Genomic DNA, 13,449 nt, shown 5'->3' with positions numbered 1-13,449 from the left:
AAAAACATGTTTGATTCAGTTACTGGGATGGAGAGCAAACACAAAATTAATTTACAAATCATGAAATATTGTCTTTCATAATTATAGAGATTAATACAATATGACCAAAGTTATTTTTTTATAACATAAAATAAAAATACATAATACTCAATTTTTATGGGGGAAATAATACAAAATACAGTAATTAAAGGAAAAGGCAATCATCAAAAGAAATACCAGTAGCATGATATTGAGGGAGGATTATATTTCAGGGAAAAAAATGTCTTTAACTATAGGTTAGGCAAGGCTAATCACAGGGTGAAGACATAGACACACTTGAAGCTCCTTGATAGGGAAATAGTGGTGCCACTAACCAAAAATTAATCAGAGTTATGCCTGTTTTCCAGAATTGTGAATAAAGCATCAAAGCTAAGGCAAATAAATTTTAAGTAGCTTAAGGTTCTAAAGAAAGAGGAAGAGGTGTGGTTGTAGAAATCCTCTATGAGGGACTTAATATCAGCCATAAATGGGGTTATCATGAAATAGCATAGCCATCTTCTCTCTCATTCTTTTATATAATAGATATAAAATATGTCATATATATATATATATATATATATATATATATATATATATATATATATCATGTACAAATAAGAAACATGTGTATCTCAAATATACCAATTATACCTGTATATTTCAAAAAGAAAGAATCTACAGATATATGTGATATAAAAAATATTGATATGTATATGATAATAGATAATCTATATATTCCTAAGTCCAACTTGGTAGATATGGATCTATTTTTCTTTATAAGTCAATATGTATAGACAAATATACAGTACATATGATATGTAGACTTACACTACATTTATATAGTATGGTTTATTTTTTCAAGGAATATTAATTTTTATTTATTTATTTGTTTTTAATTGCTTTTAGTTTTAAATACATGACAGCAGAATGCATTAGTATTCTTATTACACAGATAGAATACGATTTTCATATTTCTGTTTGTATATAAAATATGTTCATTCAAACCAGTTCATATATACACAATGGAATATTGCTTAGCAAAAAAAGAGAATAAAATCATGGCATTTACAGATAAATGGATGCAGTTGGAGAAGATAATGCTAAATGATGTTAGCCAATCCCCCCACAAAGAAAAACAAATGATGAACGTTTTCTTTGATCTAAAGTGACTGACACATAGTGGGAGTTGGTGAATTAGCATGGCAGGAATAGATAAACTCTAGATAGGGCAGAAGGTTGGTAGGGAAAAGGAGGGGTCAGGGGGTTACAAATGATAGTGGAATGTGATGGACATCATTATCCAAAGTACATTTATGAAGATATATAGTGTGATTTATATAATACATAGAATGTACATAGAAATAGTCATATATATAAATCAAAATTCTTCAGAAAGACAGATCAATAAGGGTTCAGTAGATAGATTAGATTGATTGATAGATAGATAGATTTGTGGATAAATGTATTAAGGGAATTTTCTCTCATAGTTATTGAGGCTGAGAAATGCCACACTGTGCCATTTACAAGTAGCAAACTCTGGGATCCCCTTGGCATGGTTGAACCCAAGTCTGAAAGTATCAATACTAGAAAACTTTTTGTGTTTTTCTCAGTCTAATGCTGACCACTTACAAATCCAGGGGCCTGCTGGTATTAGTTCTGGTGACCGAAGACTTTAGATCCTGGAGTTCAGATATCCATAGGCACGGGAGCAAACTAATGAAGCTCTGGGAAAGAAGAAAAACTCATTTTCTCTTTTTCCTCTACTCAGGAGCCCTGCTGAAATGGAGCCTGAGTTTACCCTGACTACATGGAATACAGATCTTCCCTTCTCATTCCACCAAATTCACAAATGACTATCTCTGCAAACATTCTCAAAGATAAACAAGAAATAATTATTTGCCAGATTTCTTGGTATTTGTGTTAGTTAGTTGTCTGCATCTGGGATAAAATGCCTGAGAAAAAAATGACTTACAGGAGGAATGATATACTTTGGCTCATTATTTCAGAGATCTCACTCATGGTCAGTTGGGTCCACTTCTTTGGGTCTGAAGTGAGGTAGAATGTCCTAGTGAAAGAGCATGATGGAAAAAAAAAAAACAACCTTTTTTGGCCTCATGACAGCAGAGGAGCAGAGACAGAAGGGGAGGTATGGGAACAAGATATACATTTCCAAAGCATGCTCCCAGTGACAGACTTTTCCAACTAGGCTCTAATACCTATAACTTGATCACTCCCTCCAAGATGCCATCGGTTTATTAATTCCTTAATGGATGGATCAACTGATGTCAGATTCATTCTGGTCCATTAACTTTCCAATAGCTCCACCTCTGAAGATTACTACATGAGGGGCCAAGTCTTCAACATGAGACTTTGGGGGACATTCCTGATTGAAACCATAATCGAATTCCTCAATCTTGTCAAATTGACACCTAAAATCTATACAGATATGAGATATGGGGATATGGCTATATGTATAGGGGGCATGTGTGTGTACACACACATACACACACACACACACACACACACACACACACACATACAAATGGAAGAAAGAGTGCGATAAAATAATGGAGAGAACTCATAATTAGTCAAAGATTAGAGGTGGTATTTTCTATATCTTCCCTACAAGGTGGTACCATCTGCCAGTCATAAAGCCAAGTAAACTGGTTTCCAAGGCAACTGGACTTAGGGTGAATTCTGGGTGTCAGTATAATGTGCCTTTTTGATAAAATAAATTCGAGTGGGATAGGCCAACTTTGCAACATTATAAGAGATATGATAAAGACAACCTGAAGCAAAGTAGAAGTATATAACATAAGTATTTGTAGAAAGCATATGTGAGCTCCTGGTGAGCCTTAATTCAACAGGGTTTGTATAACATTTTCTCAGGAAGTAGACTGCTGGAGAAGAGTTAATAAAATAATTAGAAGGCATGAGAGTTTTTCAGGATGCCTATTGAACTCACTTGTGGTATGTACAATGACACATGTTGTAATGTAGTTAAACATTGAACCTACAGGTTTTCTAAGATCCCCAACTCTAGCAAAGGAGGGGAGACCTAGAAAATAAGGGAAAATTATTAGAAAAATCTCATCTATGCACATATGTGACACACACACAGAGCACTACAACCTAGGTAGACTTCACAAGTTAAAGTGAGTGTGAAAATTAACTATTATTAAATACACACTTTGGGTTTCAAATTGATTACAGTCTACAGGACCAACTTGTATTGAAATGTGTTAAAAATTTGTCCAAATGGTTTATGATAAATTAATTGAAGACTGATAGAGCAGAGTTAAAATAAAATTGAACTTTTTTTTCTCTTAATTGGGACTATCAATGTAAACCCCCCAAATATATGTCATTTTATCACTTTTATGCATGTATTATTTTCCAATCATAGATCAGTTGTTGACTTTATTTTAAAAAATAAAGGTTATTATTATTTTTAATTTAGTTAAAAATAGTAATGTAATATTATAATATAACTGGTGCTAAGAAAAATACTTTTATCAAAAAAATAGTCACCTTTCACATGCAGGAATTCTACTGATAATAAGACTTGGGGCCAGAGCCCAGCCTCCAATACAGGACTGCCAACTGCTGGGAGGCCAGGCCCAGCCCAGATCCACCCACACAAGCCTGCATGGGACCCAGGCTCACAGTAGGCCTGAGTTCACCCCTCCACCTGAAAGCAACCACCGGAGCCCAGCCTCTGGCACAGGACCGCCCCTTCTGTCCAGCAGACTAACAGGAGAGGTCAACCCTAGCAGCCCAGATCCACCCACACGAGCCTGCTCATGATCCAGGCACACAACTACTATGGAAGTCAAGGCCCTGACCAGGTCCACCCACACCTACTTGCACAGAACCCAGGTCTAGGGTAGGTCCAAATTTGCCCCCAGAAAACCTGGGAGCCTAAGACTAAACCACTTCCATCTTGGGACACTGCAGTCACTTCCATAGCCTACCCCATACAGTAGCCCCTAACTTTTTGTCAAAAGGGCCTAGAATCAGTTGCATCTTAGAGCAGGCATCTAAAAGAATATGAAGCCCACCCTTTCAGCCCTCTGTAAGGGGCTGTAAGACATTGTCTCTGTAAGACATTGTTTTCATCTTGGGGCACCTCAATTATTATCTTAAATTACTTAGGCTATACCCTCCACCAACTTTAGATACAGTAGCATTCATTGAGGGACACCAGCAGGGTCTGGAAGCCCAACATCAAAGTGAGGTACAGACAATCTGCAAGGATACTACCAGAATAAAGGGAAGAAACTGTGAAATCTCAGTTCCACACTACAAGAAAGGAAAACACATAGACAATGTGAAAAAACAAGAGAGAAAGGTACTCCAAACAAACCAGGATACTGTAACAACAGAGCCCATGGACAGCAAAGTTGATGAAATGTCAGAGAAGGTGTTAAGAAGATTCACAATTAAAATGGATCTGTGAATTAAATAATGACCTAAATGAGCAAATACAGGCACAAATTGATCACTCCAACAAAGAGATAAGAGCAAATACAGGTAGCAAAAGATTACTTCAAGAAAGTGATAGAGACTCTGGAAAAAAATAAAGTCAGAAATCCTTGAAATGAAGGATATAATAAACCAAATTAAAAAAAACTCAATAGAAAATATGACCAACAGACTAGATCACTTGGAAGAAAGAACATCAGATAATGAAGACAAAGTATACAATCTGGAAAATAAAGTTTATCCCACAGTGAACATAGTAAGAAACCATGAACAGAACATCCAAGAATTATGGGACAGCATCAAAAAACCAAATCTAAAAGTTATTGGGGAAAAAGAAAGGCACAGAGTTCTAAACCAAAGGAATGCACAATCTCTCCAATGAAATAATATCAGAAAATTTCCAAAGCATGGAGAATTAATTGGAAAACCAAATACAAGAGACTTACAGAACACAAATGTACAAAATTACAACAGATCTACACCAAGGCACATTATAATGAAAATGCCTAGCATACAGAATAAGGATAGAATCCTAAAAGCTGCAAGATCAAGGAATCAGATCATATATAGGGGAGTCCTATTCATATCTCAAAAGATTTTTCAACCCAGACCCTCAAAGCCAGGAGATCATGGAACAACATATACCAAGCTCTGAAAGAAAATGATGCCAACCAAGAATCTTATATCCAGCAAAACTAAGATTTAGATTTGATGATAAAATAAAAACCTTCATTGATAAACAAAAGTTAAAAGAATTTACAACTAGAGTGCCTGCACTACAGAACATCCTCAGCAAAATATTCCAAAAAGAGCAAATAAAATAACAATAATGAAAATCATAAAAGGGAGGGATTACACTAAAGGAAAATCTAATCATAAGAGAAACCAAGTCACGTTAAATACCAAAAATAAACAAAATGGCTTGGAATACAAATCATGTCTCAATAATAATCTTGAATGTTAGTGGCCTAAACTCACCAATAAAAAGACATAGACTAGCAGATTGAATTAAACAACAACAACATAAAACAGTATGCATCGCAAGAGACACATCTCTTATAAAAAAACACATTCACAGACTGAAGGTGAAGGGTTGGGGAAAATCATACCACTCATATGGACTGTGGAAGCAAGCAGGGGTTTCCATTCTCATATCAAATAAAGTAGACTTCAAACTAAAGCTAACCAAAAAGAATAAAGAAGGACACTATGCACTGCTTAAGGGAAGCATACACCAACAAGACTTAACAATTATAACTATATATGCCCCAAACAATGGAGCATCTATGTTCATCAAACAAAATATTCTCAAGTTTAAGATTCAAATAGACCACAACACAATACACAACACAATAATTTTGTGTGACTTTAACCTACCCCTTTCACCACTGGATAGATCTTCTGAACAAAAGCTGAACAAAGAAACTATAGAACTCAATAACACAATCAATAACTTAGACTTAACTGACATATATAGAATATTTCATCCTCCAACAAGTGAATACACTTTCTTCTCAGCAGCAAATACATCATTCTCTAAAATAGACCATTTAATATTGCCATAAAGCAAATCTTAACAAATATAAAAAAGTAGAGATACTACCCTAAATTCTATCAGATAATAATGGAATGAAATTAGAAATCAATTATAAAATTAGAAATAATATTCACTCCAAAACCTGAAGACTAAATTATAGGCTACCAAATGAACAATAGGTTACAGAAAACATCAAGGAGGAGACTAAAAAAATAGCAGTGAATGAGAACACAGATGCAACATATCAAAATCTCTTGGACACAATGAAAGTACTTCTAAGAGGAAAGTTCATTGTATGGATTTCATTCCTTTAAAGAAAAAAAGTAAACAAATAAATGACTTAAAATTGCATCTCAAAGCTCTAGGATAAAAATAACAAATTAACACCAAAAGCAGTAGAAGACAGGAAATAATTAAAATCAGAGCTGAAATCAATGAAATTGAAACAAAAGAAATAATTAAAAAATATTGATGAAACAAAAAGTTGGTTCTTTGAAAAAAAATATAATAAAATTGAAAGACCCTTAGCCATGCTAACAGAGAGAGAGAGAAAACTCAAATTACTAGCATACAAGATGAAAAAGAAAATATCATGATAGACTCTACAGAAATACAGAAGATAATTAGAAATTATTTTGAAAACTTGTACTCCAATGAATTAGAAAATATCAATGACATTGACAAATTTCTGGAGTCATATAATCTGCCCAAATTGAATCAGGATTAAATACACAATGTAAACAGATCAATTTCAAATGACAAAAGATAAGATGCCATCAGAAGTCTACCAACCAAGAAAAGCCTAGGATCAGTTAGATACACAGCCGAGATATACAAGATCTTTAAAGAAGAACTAATACCAACACTCTTCAATTTATTCCAGGAAATAGAAAAAGAAGCAGCACTTCCAAATTCATGCTATGATGCCAATATCACCCTGATTCCAAAACCAGTCAAGGACACATCAAAAAAAAAAAAAAAGAAAGAAAGAAAAAAAACTTCAGACCAATATTTCTAATGAACATAGATGCAATTATTCTCAATAAAATTCTGGTCAATCGAATACAAAAACATCAAAAAGATCGTGCACAACAATCAAGTGGAATTCATCCCAAGGGTACAAGGTTAGTTCAACATATGGAAATCAATAAATGTAATTCATCACATCAATAGAATTAAAGATGAGAATCATGTGATTATCTCAATAGATGCAGAAAAAGCATTTGACAAAATATAGTCGACACAATATAGTACCCCTTCATATTAAAAAAAATGAAAACTTAGGGATAATAGAACATACCTCAATATCATAAATGCTATCTATGCTAAGCTCTGGCTGATATTATTCTAAATAGAGAGAAATTGAAGGCATTTCTTCTAAAAACTAGAACAAGACAGTGGTGCCCTCTTTCACCACTTCTATTTAACATAGCTCTTGTTACTGGCCAGAGCAATTAGACAGAAGAAGGAAATTAAAGGGGTACACATAGGAAAAGAAGAACTCAAATTGGCACTCTTTGTTGTTGACTTTATTCTAAACTAAACCCTTATCTCTCACCATGCACAAAACTCAACTCAAAATGGATCCAAGTCCTAGGAATAAAACCAGAGACCCTGCATTTAGTATTAAAAAAAAAATAGACCCTAATTTCTATCATGTGGGATTAGGCCCCAAATTCCTTAATAAGACTCCTTTGGCACAAGAATTAAAATCAAAAATCAAAAAATGGAATGGACCCAAACTAAAAAAAAAAATTCTTCTAAGCAAAAAATAAAATTAAATTAAAAATTTAAAAAATATAAACAATGTGTGGGGTGAATAGAAAGCCTTACATCTTGGGAGCAAATCTTTATCTGTCACACATCAGATAGAGCAATAATCTCTAGGGTATATAAAGAACTCAAAAAGCTAATCACCAAAAAACATATAACCCAATCAATAAATGGGTCAAGGACCTAAACAGACATTTCTCAGAAAATGATATACAATTAATCAACAAATATATGAAAAAAATGTTCATCATCACTATCAATTAGAGAAATGCAAATCAAAACGAGGATTTCATTTCGCCCCAGTCAGAATGGCGGCTATTATTCATACAAACACCAAATAAGTGTTGGCAAGGATGTGGGGAAAATGGTACACTCATATACTGCAGGTGGGACTGAAATTGCTGCAGCCAATATGGAAAGCTGTGTGGAGATTTCTTGGGAAATTGGGAATGGAACCACCATTTGACCCAGATGTCTCTCTCCTCAGTCTATACCCAGAGGATTTAAAAAGAGCATCTGCACTGACACAGCCACATCAACACAATTTACAATTGCTAAACTGTGGAACCACGTAGGTGCCCTTCAATAGATAAATGGATTTAAAAAAATGTGGCATGTATAAATAATGGAATATTTCTCAGCAATAAAAGACAGTAAAATTATGGCCTTTAATGGGTGGAGTTAGGAATGGTAATGCTAAGTGAAGTTAGCCGATCCCAAGAAACCAAATGCAGAATGTTTTCTCTAATATAAGGAGGGTAATTCATAGGGCAGTAGGAAGGGGGAGCTTGGGAGGAATAGATGAACTAAATAGGAAAGAGGAGATTGAGGGGAAGAGAAAGGGTATTGGTGTTAGAAATGATGGTGGAATATGATGGACATTATTATCTAAAATACATGTATAAAGACATGAATTGGTGTAAATATGCTTTGTATACAACCAGAGATATGAAAAATTGTGCTCTCTTTGTGGAATTGAAATTTTAAAGCATTGTTCTGTCATTAATAAATTTTAAAAAATTATTTTAAAAGTAATAGGACTTGGTATAGTTGGGTTGTATCTGCATGCAAAGAAAAACTTTCATATTTTTCTGTTAGGCAGGAATAATTTTATATTACACCAACATTAAAAAAAATCACTTCATACTCTTTTTTTTTTAAAGTACACCCCAAATCAGGACACTTTGAAAATCACAATAATACTATACACCCATATGGTCCCATTACTGTGAATTAATGTTTCTCATTTACCCTTTACAGACTTGGATTTACTTTATTTTCCACCACTGTATTCTTAGAAAGTCCATAAATGCTCTTTATGGATAATGAATAGAAAATCTGGTTATATCTCAATGAGGAGTGAAAGAAAGTATAGGCCATGTCATACTCTTACATCTGAATCTGAGGAACAATTAAAAGAGAGTTTCTTATGATTTGTCTTCAAATCCTCCATCATTCCATTTGTCACAGACTCTTTGTGAACTAAAAATGTCTCAGCCAAAGATATCATACTTCAAATAATATTTTGGATAAATTAATGGATACTGTGACAATAGAAAAAGAAACCTAAAGCTTTATTATAAGAGATTTAGTAAATTTAGGTTACTATATTTTCCCAGGAAAATTTCATTGTTCAATAATTAGGAAGGTATGAAGAATTTGAGGCATTACTTATAGAACAGGGTAGATAAGCAGCAAGCCAGACGCCCCAGTGTCAATTCAAGGTGAATAAGAGAAGTGGGAAGTGAAGTTGAGGAGTCCTCACTAACTTCACTATGTGAAAATTTATTCTTTTAGGATCTTTCATATTGGATAATTTTCCTGAGCTGTAAGACTAACTAGTACTCTCACCGACAATACCTCTACCTGACTTTTGTCAGTTAATGTACTGATGACATCCTACACCTTATTTTCTCAATCTGGTTTATTTCACTTAGGATAAAGCTCTCTATTTCCATCCATTTTCCTGGAAGTGAAATAATTTTATTTTTCTTTATTCTATATTGAATATCCTTGACTTGTTCTCAGTTTTAGAAAAAATACTTTCAGTTTTTCTCTATTCAGTATTATTTGGACTTTGTTTTTTGTTATACTGTATAGTCTTTACAGTGTTGAGATAAGTCCCTTCTATCTCTAGTTTTTTGAAAATATTTTTATCATAAAAGTGTGCTGAATTTTGTAAAGTAGTAGTATATACTCTATGTCCAGAAAAGTAGAAATCAAGCCCAAATTTTAAGAGACAAGGTCACTATGTATTGCTACAGGGAACAATCAAACAAGAAGATATTATTAATTTAAATAGTTATGCCTAAAACATTGGTGCACCTAATCACATAAATCAAACATTATTCAATGTAAAAGCTGAGATTGGCCCCAATACAATACTACTGGATCATGTCAACACACCTTTCTCACTAATAGGTTCTGTTTGTTTATACTTGAAAATATGTCTATCTTTACTGAAATACTCTTTCATACATTGTATTTTTTCCCTCAGTTCATTCCTTAATTATCTTTTTAATCATAAATCATTTTAGCAATCAATTTTTTAAATTATTTGTCCATCCTTTAATCCACTCTGATATATGTGAATTTACATTCATAAATTTTAGAGGAGTCTTCTTGTTGATTCCACATTTCAGAAGTCATGCATCTGTTGTGATGGATTCCTTTTTCTCTATTACATGAGGGAATTGGTAAGCAGTTCTCTCTTTGCAATATGTCCTGAGCTGAGAGTATGACTTCATACCAAAACATTTTTATTCAAAGTACTTTGTTCATTCACCAGATCCACTTTGAGAGGAGAGAATGCCCACCAGTTACATGATAACTCAGAAGCAAACCATATATCACATATATTAAACCATTTATTACTAATGATTTCTGCAGATCTAACAACCAGTGAGGTAAGAAGATAAGAAATAGTATAGATTTAAGTTGAGCATTAAACTAGTCTTCTGAAAACCAGATTATATTAGAAAGGTAAAAGAAAGGAAATAAATTAAAAATGGGGTAGGGGAGACAACATAAAATAGAGAAAGAATTGTAAGAGAAGGGAAGGGGATAGAAATGGGAAATCAGAAAAGAAATATCAAGGTAAAATCCAATTAATTAAAAATACAAAATTATACAGCCCTATGTAAAAATAAGTAAAGAGGGAAGACACAGCAAATATTTTACACAAATCAGCCAAAGCTACAGTAATCATAAAAACGATTCAGCTTTCTCCTTGCTGAAGTATTTTAAATGAAGGTGCTTCTGTCTCGGGCTTTAATTTTAGAGTCCTCCAGCAATAAGGAAATCTGTAGTACTCAACTATTATACAATTTGTCTGTTCTCAGCTCTGACCCAAACTAATGAAATTTGTTAGAGGAGTCTTTATATGGACCCCTGCCTCTTCTTGCCTGCTAGTAGCAGTGAAGCACTGTATATTTGATAGCAGAATTCATTCTCAATATCTGCGTTTCTGTACTTGAAGTTGGGGATGTAGATATAGTAGCAGCTGCTAACTTCTCACCCATGTAGCCTGAGGAGTGGTCCAGTTTATGACACACCTTCATTCTCAGAGTGGCAGTCCATGAGCTGGGTGAGGTTTATGGGAAGTACTCAGATTTTGTCAGTAGATCCTACAGAGACTTCTAGGTGTGGGGGAGGTGGCCAGGTCCATGGTGGGATGATGCCAGTAGCATCTTTCCAACCAAAATTGATCCATTGGACTACCATTTTTACAGTCCTTGCTCCATATTACCAATTAAAGATTGCACAGGTCTATGAAAGTGTCCTTCACTTTTCTGTGCTCTGCAGTTCAACAGATCAGCAGTTGCAGCTCCTGTCACTGCCAGTGATTTCTAATTTCATACTATATTCCCATTATTGAGCCTAGGTAGATACTTTCCTTGTTTGCCCACCATTCTAGGTAGTAGTAAAACATAGATGGTCATTGGGTCTTAGGTACACAATATAAGAGCATATTTAGAATAATCCAAAATAAGGAAAGAGAGACAGAGACAGAAAGAAAAAGGGAAGGAAGGAGGAAGGGAAGAGAGAAGGAAGAAAGGAAGGAAGGAAGAGAGAGAGGCAGGGAGGAAGGCAAATTGCAGGTTTCTAATCTCTCATAAAATGTCTAAATAGTGATTCTTTTTAAGCTAGAATTGCTTTCCCATTTTCACAAAATGGTCTGAGCAGTGCTGGGACTATCACCTACAATGGTTCATTTTGCAGTATCTGACCTCTTTCAGCTCAGGTTGCAGACTTTGTGAACAGTCTGAACAGGCTAAAGCAGGTTATAAACCTGCTTTTCTTGAACTGAATCAGAAATTCCTTTAATTTCCTTGAAGAAGTTTTCCTTCCCAACCCTGACACTATGAGTGCAATATGGGATTTTCTTTTATTAATTATCTTTCCATGCTAAAAATGTATATTCCTGGTTTAACCTAATTGCTGGCTTTCTGGGCTGCATTCCATTGTTTTCCCATGTCACCATGCAGCTGTGGAGCTGCTTTCTATTTATATTGAATTTTGGGGAGCAGCTACTATGGAGTGGGTGCACCTAGTAAACATTTAATAATAGCCAATATTCAGGTCCCTAAAGGCTGTTTTTTTGCTGTATAATGTTGATATAGGATTATATGTCCCTTTAACTCCTGTAATGAAGAAAATAGAACATGATTTAAATGTTTCATAGCATGTTCTCCCCAATTACTAATAGAACTTTTATTCCTTGGTTCCTTATTCTAGACTTTTTAAATTAGCTATACACTTCCAAACCACTGGCTTTTATTTCCAGTTTGATTATGTTAATAATTTCTCAATTTTGCTCAAACATTTGATGTTCTCTCTTAAACACAAAACACTCATAAAAAGGTAAATGTTCTGGGTCCTTTTTATTACTAGAGTAAATATGAAAGCATTTATGTACAACAATATGCATAATGCCTATAAAAAAGTAAAAGTCCAAGGGGATTATACCAAACATTTCAATATAATTAATAAAAAGTTTTACTTTTCAATCAGATATATACAATACAAGCAACTCAGTTTTCCATATTAAACTTTTGAACTTCAACATAATTTGTTTTCAATATTACAAAGCTACATATTTTGGTTATATGAAGGTAATTTATAAAACAAAACAAATTATTTGACTTTGAAATACATAGTTACAGGAACATGACTCATGTCTAATTTTGATTTACTGTCATCAATTCTTCCTTTGCCAATGAATTCCCATTTGTTTCTCAGCAGTTTAAGGTGTTAATTTTAGTTTAAAAGTTGGTATTGAGGGCTCAATTATTTTCATGAATAGTCGATTGTTTTGAAAATGTCAATATTTGAATGCACACGAAGTGCAATTAATGGCCATAGTTTGGAAAGTTTCAAAGAAACTAATGGTAATATCACTTTCATGTTTTAATATATCTACTCATCTAGATATAATTGTCACAGTATTTTATTCTTTTGCAAATAACTTAATATTTATGTTGAGAACCTAAAATAAAATTTTAAATAAATAGTACCTTAAGTTTTTATTAACTAGCAAAAATCAAATAATCAGAATCAAGAATCTTAAATTCTTTGCACTGTTTTCTATTAAAAATAAAACTTTCAATATTTTTTGCCATAATTTAATGTAATCT

The sequence above is a fragment of the Callospermophilus lateralis genome, unplaced genomic scaffold (genome assembly GCF_048772815.1).
Source record: "Callospermophilus lateralis isolate mCalLat2 unplaced genomic scaffold, mCalLat2.hap1 Scaffold_74, whole genome shotgun sequence".
NCBI classification, from domain to species: Eukaryota; Metazoa; Chordata; class Mammalia; order Rodentia; family Sciuridae; genus Callospermophilus; species Callospermophilus lateralis.
The sequence above is the reverse complement of the archived record's forward strand: the minus strand, read 5'-3'. Positions refer to the sequence as shown.